Below are 14,214 nucleotides of genomic sequence, written 5' to 3'. Positions count from 1 at the left end.
CCTTCCATTATTAATGAACATTTTAGCTTCTGTTTTTATTTAGAAAGAAAATGAAAGTGAAAACGTTTTCAATATATCCCACCCATACAACTATTTTTATTTTTGGTTTATAGTTTTTTAAATAAAATTTTAACTTTTATCATAAGATATGTTTTGGTTACACTCTTCCCCTCCCCCAGCTCCTCCCAGATGTACCTTTCCTAACCACCCAACATCATATTCCTGCATGTGCATGTACACACACAAAAGAAAATAAGAAAGAAAGAAAGAAAAAGGAAGGAAGGAAGGAAGGAAAGAAGGATGAAAGGAAGGAAAAAAGGAAGAAAGAAAAAACACTATGGACTCCATTTTGTGTTGTTCAACTACCCTGAGTATGCAGCCTGCCCTGGGTGGTTGATATACTCCTTTGAATAAAACTGATTTTCCTTTCCCAGAAGCTATCAATTGCAAGTAACTTTTGAGAGTGGGACCTCCTGTCCACATCCCCTTTCCATGCTGGGGTTTTTGTCTGGTTTGAACTTTTACAGCTCTTGGGCATGTTGCCATAATCTTTGTGAGTTCATAGGTCCATCAGTCCTGTTGTGTCTGGAAAATACCATTTCCTTGGAGGTGTTCTCCACCTCTGACTCCATCTCTATTTTAGGATACATTCTTGGCTGGGTATGGTGGCATACGCCTTTAATCCCAGCTCTCAGGAGGCAGAGGCTGGAGGATCTCTGTGAGTTCAAGGCCTACCTGCTCTACAAAGCAACTTCTAAGACAGCCAGGGCTGTTGCTACACAGAAACACCCTGTCTTGAAAAAAAACAACCAACCAAACAAACAAATGAAAACATTCTTAAGAAAAGTTACAAATTTCTTAAAGAGATTTAAGAAAGCTTTACTCCCTGATTAAAACTTGATGTTTCCTTCCAGAAAAAAAAAAAAGTTGGATGTGGCTGTCAAACTGTATTTAGAGTTTTTTATTCCCCTGTTTCTTTTTTCACTTAGTGATGCACTGTAATCATTTCCAATGTCATTTAAAACCTCCGTGTTACTATGACAGTAGTGAGTCTGTAGAGATAAAAAAGGACCCAGTGAGAGAAGAAACTGTAAATGATAATAACTTGTTTCTGATTTTGCTCCCATACCCACCCTGGGCACCACAACCAGGGTTGCCTCAAATATGGAAAAGTTCTATCTTTAGTGACTGGACTAACTGTTACAGTTATCCAAGTTCTTCCCGGGGACACATAAGACCTGAAGTGACCCACCTCCATTGATAGCTGGAAACCTAAGCTATTTCACACCAACCTATTTTTCAGATGGAGCTTTTAGAGTTCTCATGCACTGGAATCCTCCTCTTTCTTCTCTTCCAGGTTAACCTATGTTAATTTCTCTCACCTCAGAACTATGCCTGAGAGTCACTGGGAAGTAAGTCCCACTACACTGTGAACTCTGGTCCCATGGCACCCTTGGAATAGGGAGGAAGCTTGAGTAGCCACCAGGTGTTTGGAATGAATCTATGCAGGGCAAAGCAGGCCTCAATATTCTAGCTTTCCCAGCTCTCCCTTTAGGGGCCACCTCCACTCTTGGGTGAGCTTGTGGAGTCTCAGAGGAATCAGACCAGATTTTCTCTGGGTCAAGAATGATCCCTGAGGGGAGCTTTTCTTTCCTCATCCATCTTCCCCTTTGCTCCATGAAGTTCCCTGGTCCAGAAGCCAGTCCAGGGACCTCAGAAGACTTTTTAAAAAGATTTCTTTCCCCACTGCTGTGATTACCAACAATTCTCTTTGGTTTCTGCTTTAGAATTCCCTGTAGGGCAACAGTCTTTTTTAGTTTTCTACATGTTAGTAAAGAAAGAAGACCCAGGAGAAGGGTTGAGAGGGCACAAGAGCACAACACGCCAATCTCGGCCTTACAACTCGTCTCCTTCAAGTTGAAGGGGAGCCTAGGTGTCTCTGACCCTGAACAACCATCAGGATTTCTAGGATAGGGAGGAAACCACTATACTTTTGCTTTTACTGCTGAACAGAGAAAATAAACAATATCCAGAGAGTACTGGCTTGGTTAAGTGGCAGGACTTTTTCACAAGGCCCCTCTGTCTCTTCCCTCAGAATAAGGCTTTCCTCTGCAAAGTGACTAATCCAAGTCTTTATGGAAGACCATTGCTTGTGAAAAGTAGCGTGTCTGTGTCTAAGACCCTCAAGAACATGTCTGTCTCATTCATGACTCTTTTTTTAGAGTTAAATTCAGTTATTTATGCTCTCTACCATGTCTATTTAACCTTTCTATTGCTATGAATGGAATATAGTCCATTGCTATTTTTTACCTTAATGTCACGTTCAAAGTCAAAGTAACCTTGTTGTAGCAATTCTTTCTGTCTCCATGCAGATCTTTATTTCCAGTCCTTTCCCTGAACTGAGGTAGCTTCCAGAAACCACTAACTGTAATAGCATAACTCTCAAAGCAAACGTTGTTCTAATAATGGTAAAGCCTCTGACAACAGGCTAGAGTGGGAATTTAGGCTGATAACTAGATTCCATACATAGGCTGTAATGATTTGAATCAAATCATTTTACTTCTGAGTTTCAATTTCTCCCCGCATCAGAGAATCAGTACCTGCTTTCTATATCCTGCCAGGACGGGTGGAGTGTAGTTGATGAATGTCCCCACCACTCTGGACTTACACATCTGCCTTTTCTAGCAGTGACTTGCTTTTATTCAAAGTCCTCAGGGGCTCAGTGTGGCTCAGGTAAAAATTGCCTTTCATCTATTTCCTCCTTGGCTTTTCAGATAATCCATGGCTAAAATTAGCAATGCTTAGTTCAGTAAAAAATAGTGTTAGAGCAGGCAGCCATGGAAACAGTGTTTGAGCAGCTCTCCCTTCAGGGAACTGCCTTTTACAGGATCTGCCCTATCGCTGGTTAAATAAAACAACCCACCGCCTGCAAAGCTGGGTTCAAAATTAGTTACGACTGAAAGGAGATCCTTCAAGAGAACCCCCAACCCCATATTATCCCTCTTTACATTTTATCAAGGAAAGGAAAATGTGTACGAAACTAAGTATTGGGTTTTGCTTTTATATTTAGTGCTGCATTTGAAGTGTTTGTTTGTTGTTTGTTTTATTTTGTTTTTCAGTAGCACTAGTGTAAAGCGTCATTCGCATTAATACATATTTTTTCTTTAAATAGCATTTTTAAGTTTACAAAAAGCTTCGATGCCTGCTGTAACTAATGTCCTGTAATCTTCCCAAGAATACAAGAGTATAATGAGGAAACTGAGGCTCAGTTGGATTGTCCCCTCAGCTGGTAACTGGAGGTGCAGAGATGAGAATTCACACTGGTCATCCCTGGTCCATTGCTCTTCTCACACTCCCTGGTCTATCTCCACGTGCCTTGGATATCAAACTGAAGTGACTAAGGATGGTGTGTTTAGAGGTAGGCCTGATTTTCCCATGGCCCATGTACCTGGCCAGCTCTTCGTTTAACTCCTACTCTCCTAATCTCTCCTGTTAAAGGGAAAAGTTCTAGTGCCTTAAGCAGGAGCCAGAATTTAGATTCTACATGTGGCTCTGTCTGTCTTCTCTTCACAGACCCTTCCTCCAGGTCTTTGCTTTCCTCCAATTTCAACCGTTCATTTCATACTAATTAATTTTGTTATTGTTGTTGTTGCAGTGATAAAATACTCTGATAAAGGCGACTTGTGGTGGTGGGGAGGCTTTTTTTGTCATACAGTTAAGGGGGATGGACAGTCATAGCTGAGAGTCACGGAGTCAAGAGCTTGAGACAGGCTATCATGTTTTATTCACAGTCTAGGAACAGAGAATGGAGAATATTTGTGTCCTTTGTGTTTAGGCAAGGACTCCAGCCCATGGAATACTGCTGCTCGCAGTTAGCCTCCTCGCCACATGTAACCTAACCTAGATAACAGCCATCACAGGCATTCCCAGGGACTTGTTCTTCGGTGACCCTAGAGAGCTTGGCATTGACAACCAGTAGCTATCATAGCACTCATCTGTTCCTATCTGTTTCCTTCTGGCCTCTGGTCTAGTAAAGCTTCCAAGGAGTCAATTTATCTAAATATGTTTCTACAGCCTAATGAATTAATAGCTCTTAGGGCAGGGGCTTCTGCCTTTTAACAGACGCTGTAATTGCTTCGGCTCCTTAATGTAAATTTGACCAAGATCAGGCTTGCCAAATGTAAAACTAGATCCAATTAGGAAATTTTAAAGCTTAGTGTACATACCAAATAATTAGAGGAATTGAAGAAGGCAAGCCCAGAGTGCCAAGAGCCCTGCATGGTCTAAGAGCTGAAGGAGGAAGTAGTGTGACCTCGCTTCTGGTTTGGCTGCTGTACATTAACATTCCCTTTCAGGTACATAGAGTTATTTAAGTTGATTCGTCTGGAGCTGATTGGTTTAATTTCACTGAATTATGTTGGCAAGGTGTTTGGGGTTAGTTTATAATTAGACCTCTAGCATTTTCAGGAAATCAGAATAACTAGGATGTAGGTCGTCTGGCTCTGGGCAGCAGGTGTCAGGGTATATTGAAACTGTAGCCTCTATTCCTGTTCTTAATCATGATTCAGTCCCTATAGTATTTAGTAGGGCCACAAAGGAGTTTTGAGGGCTATGAGCATACTAAACTATTCTTGTCAACATATTTTATCTTTTTTTTCGGTTTAGTAGAACATCCTCAGGAAGTTTTGCTTCATATTATTAGAAGGATTTACAGTTGTTCTAAATCTGCTCATCATTGGGATTTATCCTGCTACTGGCCTGCTCCCTTTACTCTCTGCTGTCATAAATGCTTCCGGAGCTTTCCAAGCAACTCTGAGGTCAGAGAGTGCTTTCTGTTTGTAGAATCCACTGTCTTTTCCCCCATGAGGTGGGCTTTCTTCTCATCCTCTTGAGCCTGGGCACAGAGCACTGTTGAAGAAATACATGATGTGTGATGAGGTCAGGAGAAGCTCACACAGAGCCCTTTGGTGTGTCTATAATGCATATGATCCTGTCATATTGAGCTCTCTCTCCATTCTATGTACGATATTTCTTTTTGAAAAATAACTAGGATATGTGAATTTTGTTTTTCATTGTTTGAATATTCCTTAGACTAGACTTCTTTATAAGTACCACTAAGCTTAGTGGACTTTATTCTTTAAATATGAATTTGACAGCGTGTGAGCATTTTTAGGAGTATATATATTGACAACAAAATAGGTGACTGATGAGTGCTGGGAGAAAGAGAAATAGCTTTTCTCAAGGATGAGACACCTTATTGGTTGTCCAATGCAAGGTGGTTAGCCCTAAAACTATATACAGACCACCCACAAAATCAGACTCGGGGGTTATATTTACATACATTTATGTATTACATATGTGTGTGTGTGTGTGTGTGCGCGCAAAACATATGTGTAACAATAATAATAAAAAAAGAGGCTAGCTTGAGAATGAGAGGACATGGGAAGAGCTCAAAGAAGAATAGCGAGGAGGGGCTGGAAAGAGGAAAGAGAGAAGGGAAAGTGATGTTATTCTATTTCAGTTAAAACACATTTAAATTATAACCATAATTTTGAAATTTCTGAGAATTCCTGATTTTATTTTTATTCCTGAACCTCAGAAGAGTGGTATACAAAATTTATGAAAATACTAACAAACTTGCTTCTTATAATTCTTAAGTGTATCATTGTTACTGAATAAACACACATTAAAATAATTTTACAAGAGAAAATAGTATAGTTTTTCTGGTTTCCACGGCTGTCATGGTCAACTGCTCACGTGGACATCCCTGTTCTCTTTCCCCACTGTGATGACTTGCATGCACTGAGAATGGGGTTCCAGCAAAGGAAGACACAGGAGTCTGAGATGCTGTGTAGCTCTTCAAAGGGCATCCTCTCTGCACAGCGCTACTGCCTGCCTGAGTGACTGGGATCGAGTGATACAGAGGCTGGATGTGGGCTTTGCTCCAAAGAGGAAGGAAAATGGTTGTAGATACCCCTTCAATGACCAATAACTGTGATACCCACAGATAAGTGTAGTCTTCACCCTGCTTAAAACAAACTTCAGAAAACCGCACCAATCAAATCGCGCAGTTGAGGAACCCAATTCAATGGTTACATCTACAAATACTCCCACAATGAAGGCTTAGGAAAGACTGTAGAAAAAGAGGGGGCAAAAAAAAGGAAGAGCCAGAGATTCAAAAATTTTGATATGAGATTATGTCTCCCAGTAACAGCAGAAGCTATAGCCATAAAGTCCCAACAGCATTACTGCTCAAATGTGAGCTGAACAAGGATGACCCCAAGTTGGATGGGAACATTGTACACAGGCCCAGTCCTACACAGAGAACTATAAGCAACTGAGGGAAGCTGGGAGAAGGAGAAGTTGTCTTCCCCACAAAGTGGTTGTCCAGTGCCTCGTACTCAGCTCTGAAACCATACTTACAAGTTACAGTATGGTGACTAAAGATGTTATACTTAGGAATATAAACACATACGCAATTATATCTATGCATGCAATAACAATTAGTATAAGAAGAGGCCATAACTTGAAACAGAAGGGATGAGTGAATGAGAGAGTGTGAAGGTAGAAAAGAGAAGTGAGAAATCTAATTAAATCAATTTTCAAAAATAAACAAAAAATGAAACACAGACACAGAGAGGAAGGGAAATTATACCACTAGTGATAGAGTCATTGCCATGCACCTGCTACATAATAATCCCCAGAACCACACGAGACTAACACCCTCATCAACTCTATGTTTAGAGAAGAATTCCGGGGCTCAGAAAAGTCACAGAACTGGCCTGAGAATGCACACCAAAATCTGAAATGGCTGGATGCCTGGAGTTCTTTGAAATTACAGCTATGGTTAGTCATCATTCCCACTGTAAGCGACCACGATACTGGACAGAGAAAATCTCTGGTGTGAATGATGTATTTCCATGTGATCAAAATGAACAGGTGTCAGGTGCTTTAGTTGGAGTACCATTCCAAGGCTATTTCATGCTAGTCTTATACTGAGATCGTCCTTAATGAAAGGCCTCGTGGAAAAGTTATTTCATCTCAAGACAACTGTGAGATGTTTGGCTGCACAGTGTTTAAATCAGCCATCCATTCAACAGTTCAGTGTTGAGAAGGTCCTATGTGCCAAGTGCTGCCCTGAATGCGGAGTACACCGGAGACCAAGAACATCCTATAGTTCCCATCTTCAAGCACATGCATGGTTCATCTTTCATTATGGCTGAAGTGGGCCCTGAGATCAGCTTATGAAGGACTCTGTAGCCCCAGTTAGTGACTGGGAATTGATTCTGAAAACAGGAGAGATCCATTCAAATGTCTGAATTCATTGAACATAGTAAAATTTTTATTCCATGAAGGGCATTCTGGAACAGTATAGAGAAGGATTAGAATGAAAGACTAGAAATAAGGAACCTTGCTAGGAGACCAGAGGCCATTTCTGTGTGGGAAAACTCTTATGCCATCCCCTCCCTCACCAATGGAAGAGCATGTAGAAGGCCCCACTGCGAAAGGACCTGTGGTTGTGATCTGAACAAGAACAATCAGAAGTGAGAAGTGAGGTAAACCATCAACCTCCTTTGCTAACACTTCATTTATGCCTCTGCTGGAGACAGGAACCCCTCTTCTCTGCAGTTTCTTTTCCCTTCTGCTGTGTTCTCAGGAGATGCTGTGCCTAGCTTCGAGGGCCATAAAATGGCAATGGGAGAGTCAAGCAAACTCGAGCCACCTGTTCTAATCTTCCGGCGCCTTCTCATTCTCTGGCTCCCTCTGTCCTCACCTGTGTCTAGTTTGTTCTCTCTTCAACCTGTCTCTGTAAAACTCTCCCAGGTAAAACTGCCTCTGAATTTCACAAAACTGAACTGCCACTAACACAATTCCACTACACTGCCTCTTAACTCCCTGACTTAACTGAGCTGCCTGAACAGCACTGACTAGAACCCAGAGATCTGCAAGTCTGTCTCTTGAGCGTTGGTATTAAAGGTATGTGCCACCACACCAGGACCTAAACTTTTTTTTTTTTTTCCTGAAGAGACTTTCTTTGCACTCTTCTTTTCTTTACCTGTTCTATATCAGGCTGGCTTTGAACTCAGAGATCTGCTTGCCTCTGTCTCCTGAGATTAAAGGCATGTCTATATTTCAGCCTTATCACATAGGCCTGGAAGGTCCTTGGATGTGATCTCTTGCCAGAGCCTCCATGCTCTGAATTAAAATTCCTCTACATCTCTACTTCTGCCTCATGGTTGTGGATCAGCATGTGAAGTCTCAGCCGTTTCTTCTCTCCACCGTTACAAACTCTAACCCCCAGAAACTGTACGACAAGGTAAATGCTTTCTTTTGTTAAGTTGCTTTGGTCGTGGTATTTTATCACAGAAATAGATAAGTGACTAATGAGATCAAGGCTCTTCCCCGCTTTTTCTCCTAACAGATTTAGTGTGTCTGGTTTTATGTTAAGGTTTTTGATCCACTTGGACTTTAGTTTAGTGAGGGATAATAAACATGAGTCTATTTGCATTTTTCTACATGTAGACGTCCAGTTAAACCAGCACCATTTGTTGAAGATGCTATCTTGTTTTCCATTGTCTGGTTTTGGCTCCTTTGTCAAAAATCAAGTGTCTGTAGGTGTGTGGGTTTATTTTTGGGTCTTCAATTCAATTCCATTGATCCACCAGTCTGTTTCTATGCCAGGACCAACCCAGAAACAGAAAAACCCACATGGCATATACTCACTTATAAGCGGATATTAGCCTTATAATATAAAATAAATATACTAAAATCTACAGACCTAAAGATGCTACAGGAAGGACCCTAGGATGGATGTTTAAATCTCATTCAGAATGACAAATGGAATACACACCAGAAGTGGCTGAAGAGAGGGAATAGGACAGGAGCCTACCACAGATGTCCTCTGAAAGACTCCACTGGAGTAGTAAAGAAAAAGGGGTGTTATTTATTTATTTATTATTTATTATTTGCCCTAAGATTATCACGGCAGTATTAATTAACTTGCTATCACAAATAATAAGACACAGACACCTGCTAGATTTTATAATTGCCTTATTACCTTGCACAGGGAAGATATTTCTACCGACACCATCTCAATAACATCACCATCTATCTCCTAGACCCCATTCAATTCCATGTGCCTTAATCATTCTTATCTGGGCTACCTACCATCACAATCCCAAGATACTTATATTCTTCATCTGGGCCTTTTCATGCCATTATTGGAGTCCTTCCTCCCAGCCCACATGGTTTCTTCTCCATGCTAACCTATCATGGCATCCTCCTTCCTCCTCTCTTCCTATCTATCTGTTTCCTATGATTCTCCTGTCATATAAAGCCCAAGAAACTTAGCCACACCTACCCCATTCTGCCCTGCCCAGGCATAGTCCATTTAATCAGGGAGGTTTACACAACAAGGATAGCTTTACCCAGGCAGTAACCAGGTCTTGAGGGCCAGTAACTAGCATCAATATACAAACATCAGACCAATCTCAATACTCCACCTAGCATGGGATCAAGCAGATGCAGAGATCCACAGGAAAACTTTAGGCAGAACACAAGTAGTCTTATGGAAGAAGGGGAAGGAGATAGAAGAACTCAGAAGGATCAGGAAACTCCACAAGGAGACCAACAGAGCCAAAAAACCTGGGCCTGCTTTGGAGAGAGTGATGCACCAACCAAGGACCATGCACGGATATAGCCCATAGGCAGCTCAGTCTCCAAGTGAATTCCCTAATAAGGGGAGCAGGGGCACTCTGTGACATAAACTCAGTTGCCTGCTCTGTGATCACTTCCCACTTGTGGGAAGGACACAGAGGAAGAGGATCTAGGTAGTCCTGATGAGACTTGATTGGCTAGGGTCAGATAGTAGGGAAGGAGAACTTCCCCGTTTCAGTGCACCAGGGGAGGGGAAGGGGAAGGAAGGGAGGATGGGTAGGACCAGGAGGAGACGAGGGAGGGGGCTACAAATGGGATACAATGTGAATAAACTGTTAAATAGTAGTAGCAGTAGTAGTAACAAAAAGAAATAACAAAGAAAAGTGACTCAGACAGACTGTTGTAAACAGAATTGGAATTCCAGGTATATGATAAAGAAGGGACCATATGCAAAGAAAGAGATTATTGGATAGTCTTTGCTTAGGAAAGAGAAGCAGGGATTCCTTCAATACAGGCAGGGCACAAGATACATTCCTGAAAGTGTAATTAGTGTAGCCCAAAGAATACAGCCACACAGCAAGGACAGCGTGGGACTGGGCTGGTGTTAGACTGTGTCTGTGGGGTGACATCTGGGGAGAATATTAGGAATGAGAAATGAGTAGAAAGGGACCCACCTTGGCGTTCAACTTGAGATTTTTTTTTCATACACTCATTTTCAGTCTGCCACAGTGCACGGAGAGCCAGGCTGCCAGGGATCTGGCCACTCGTGTCAAGCACAGGTCCCCATGGACGTCTCCTGACAGACCGTTCCCTGTAGTCTCTCTCCCCTTCATAGCACCTCTGCCCCAGTTCTGTCCAAAGCTGGCATGCACGCTCACTCAGTCATTTCTTTCTTTTGCTGATTTGATTCTGACCAGGCCGGTGAGGATTCTTCTGATTACCCTGGCTGTCAGCCCAGCTTACATTAGAATGAGTGAGAAAGGACTTCAAAGAGAGAAAGAACTTTTGGGAAATTGTGTGCTAGACTTCCTGTTGCAGAAGACAATCCTGTGTCAACATAAAGGGTCTGAAGTTACAGGAAAGATGACAAAAAGCAACTGTGGTCAGCTATTTGAGTACCATGTCTGAGTAGCTAGTAGAAGGGCTTTTCTTTACCCTTTTGCATAGTTCTGTGGGTTTGGGAGCTTGGGTTTCCTATCCCAAATCGACAGAATTAAATGTCAAGTAGCATTAATAGAACTAAATAACAAGTAACACTTACCCAGACATTTCTTAGAGTGTGACTGACAGACATCTAAGATGTTCTGTGCCTTTCATTGAGCAGCTTAAGTTTTCAAGCCTGTTTGTGCAAATCAGCATAGAAGCAAGAATGGGTTCCTTCTCCATTTCACATCCCAAACATTTCACTTACTCCCAGCAGATGGACCTGCTCCACTCCTTACCACTAACAGGTTACAGCAGCATCTGAGATAAGGTCTTTTCATCACTCTGTTTAGCTGATAGTATCCAGGTTGTATTTGCCAAATGTGACTATACATATCCTGTCCCACATAACCTGCTTTCAGCGTACTGCTGACACTTAACATTTGGAGACCTGTTCTTGTTTTCTTCCCTTCAATCTGAGTGAATTTGTAACTAAAATAATTTTAGTAACCATTATATGACGTTACATGATTTGTGAGACTACGTTATAAAATGGCAACACTTCTACTCGGATCTATTTTGGATGCTTGCCACGGAACTCTGGTTATTATGGTGTAAGGAAGCCTAATCAACCTGGAGAAGCCACAGGCAGTATGTAAACGAGCCCCTGTTGAGAAGCTGAGATCCTAACTGTGACTTGCATCAGCCTCTGGGCATGACTGAGCCTCTCTCACACTTTTGTACCATCCAGTCATGGCCTGGGAGACCCCTGCTGAGCTCCATCCAAATTGTTCATTTGTGAGCTAAATGGATGATCGTTTCTAGATATAACTGACTAAAAAGGATTGGTTTGTCTCTTCTATCTTAGCTCATGGGCACATTGTTTTCTCTCTAACTAGGCTCTACATTCCTTAGAGTTTGGAGTTCTTCCAAGCTGAATTTCTAGAATGTTTTTTTTTTTTTTCATATCATACTGCATGTTAGTCAATACAAGTCCTTCGCCATTCTTAGGTACGGCCATATGCTTTCAGTCTTTATATGCTTGCTAGTGCTACTGATGCATTGTGTATTCCCTCGTTTCTGTATGTGCTCACCCAAAATTTACTCATTTCTGAGACTTACCCAAGAATAAGTTACTAATTCCTCTGTCAAAAGAGATGTCACCTTATTTCACCTTATAGTGATGCAGGTGGATTTCTCTCCTTGGTATCATAAATGTCTACCTTATGTTACCGCTTGTTTTTCACAGGTGCTTCTCTGCTTCCAAGCTGTTGTGTCTGTGATCCAGGCACAAGGAAAGCATTGGTGGAGTGTCTGCTTCCCGCATTCACGACACTATGCAGGGAATATAAAGAAAAAAAAATTACAGATGCAGTCCCTGCCCTGATAGGACCTTCAGTCTAGTGAGAGAAACAAAATTATCAAGTAAATGCTTGACTATCATTCACTATTAGGTAGTTTCAGTTTACCGGCCAATCCAGAACCTGATGTGATGCCCTGCTTCCTTGTGGTTTGGGGAGGCTGCATGAGATGTGATTCCCACCAGCCCTCGTCTAGTGTATGAACATGGTACAAGGACTCTGTTCTCTTCTCTTTCTTCAAAGAACAAATAGATATAGCCTTACCTTGCCTACAGTTTTGTTATCACTAGGAAGCATGTAACTAGAGCATAGAAACTCTGCCTTACAGTAAGCATTCAACAAAATCATGTATCCTGTTTCCATCTTCCCTCAATTTACATGGAGCCCAGTTCTTGACTGGTACTCCGCTGATGGACTGGGCCAGTTGCTGTCAGCTCCCCAGTGTATAGCTGTACGTCCTCTTCCTCTGGCACTGTGTGGCGTTTTCTAAGAGCAGCACATATTTGTATCACTTGGATGGGAAAGGAAGACCTCACTTTTTTACCATGCTAATAGCTCACTATATAAAATCCCAACAAGGCTCACTGTGGTGGCACATGCCAGTAATCCCACTGCTTCAGAGGCTAGTCTGGACTGCAGAGTGAGATTCCCAGCTCTCTCCTCCCCCATCTCAGCCAAGGTGACCCTGTCTCAAGGAGAATAAGGCTCTATCCACTCTACTCTCTCCAGATTGTATGAATTCTCCTTTTTCCTATGTCCAAACGTCCTATATTTGAACTTTACAACACGTGTCACAGCTGGGAATGAGTTCTTTGTTGTTATTGTTGTTTGTTTGTTTAATTCTATTTGGTAGCCACCTCGATGAAGTCAGGGTCAGGCAAAAACCGCTGCAATGATCAGCACCTCCAAGGATCTGCCGTGCATAACACACTCAATGACTGTTTCCAGGGAACGGGGAAGACATTGCGGTGGCAGCTGGAATCCCAGAAAAGGAATGAACTCAGAGGCTAGTGAGGCCATTTGTTTTAATTCCTTAATAGCCTCATTACCGCTTCAAGTGAGCAGGGAGCGTGTGCATGTGTGCATGTGTGTGAGCATGTGTGCTTTCCTTTTAGACCCAGAGTTAACGTGAGAATTTCATTTGCTGATAGTTGCTCTGAACACAAGTGTCCCCAATGACTGTGGAGGATGTAACCAATGAACCCCTTGGAGTCATATGTTTCAGTCAGACTAGCCAGTAGTTTCCAGCTGAGTCTATAATAGCTAACTTGGAAAAGTAACTGACAATTTAAGGGAGTTACAGTTGGACTGGCTGCTCCCCTGGGACAGTCACGCTGTGCTCCCATAAGCCTCCCAGGGAGGTAAAACCCCAAAGCCTTTGGCTCTGTGTGGCACACAGAATTGTAACCTAAAAATAGAGGTGGTAAGTGTACCTCCCCACTGTGGACAGGCCCTTTCCCCCATCACACCCTGAGATGCTCTCACTGATTAGATACTCACTGCCAAAGGCTGGCAATAAAATATCTTCCTGGAAGAATAAAGCCAGACATAGCAATTCAGAAAAAAAAAAAATATATATATATATAGCCAACATTCGCATTAGTAATTACTCTAGCAACATGAGGCCCAAGCTCCCACAGGGTGTAGCTAAATAAACAGCGTACCTATTACCATTGAAATGTAAAGTTGGGTTTAGTCAGAGTTGATACATTTGCTAATCTAAGACTATGATGGCCAGAAATTGGATTAGGCCATAGTTTGAATTCAGGGAATCTGGCTTGCACGCCTTTTGTGTTTTAGCACATTAGATGTGATTGTATTTACACAGTTAGAGAGGGCTGCTAGCCTGAGAGACATGAGAAACTAAAAGAGATTTAGTATCTGTTAACAGGCAGACTTTTTCATCCCTGAAGGATGTTGTACGCAAATTGAATAAAGCCTACCCTTTTGCTGTGTCTGATATTTTTCATGCAAGATCCTGGGAAAATTCGTTCAACTCTGTGTCTTTTTTTTTTTTTTTGTTCCCGATGTATAACTACTATTAGCATGAAGC

This window comes from Meriones unguiculatus, chromosome 1, assembly GCF_030254825.1.
Source record: "Meriones unguiculatus strain TT.TT164.6M chromosome 1, Bangor_MerUng_6.1, whole genome shotgun sequence".
NCBI lineage: Eukaryota > Metazoa > Chordata > Mammalia > Rodentia > Muridae > Meriones > Meriones unguiculatus.
The sequence above is the reverse complement of the archived record's forward strand: the minus strand, read 5'-3'. Positions refer to the sequence as shown.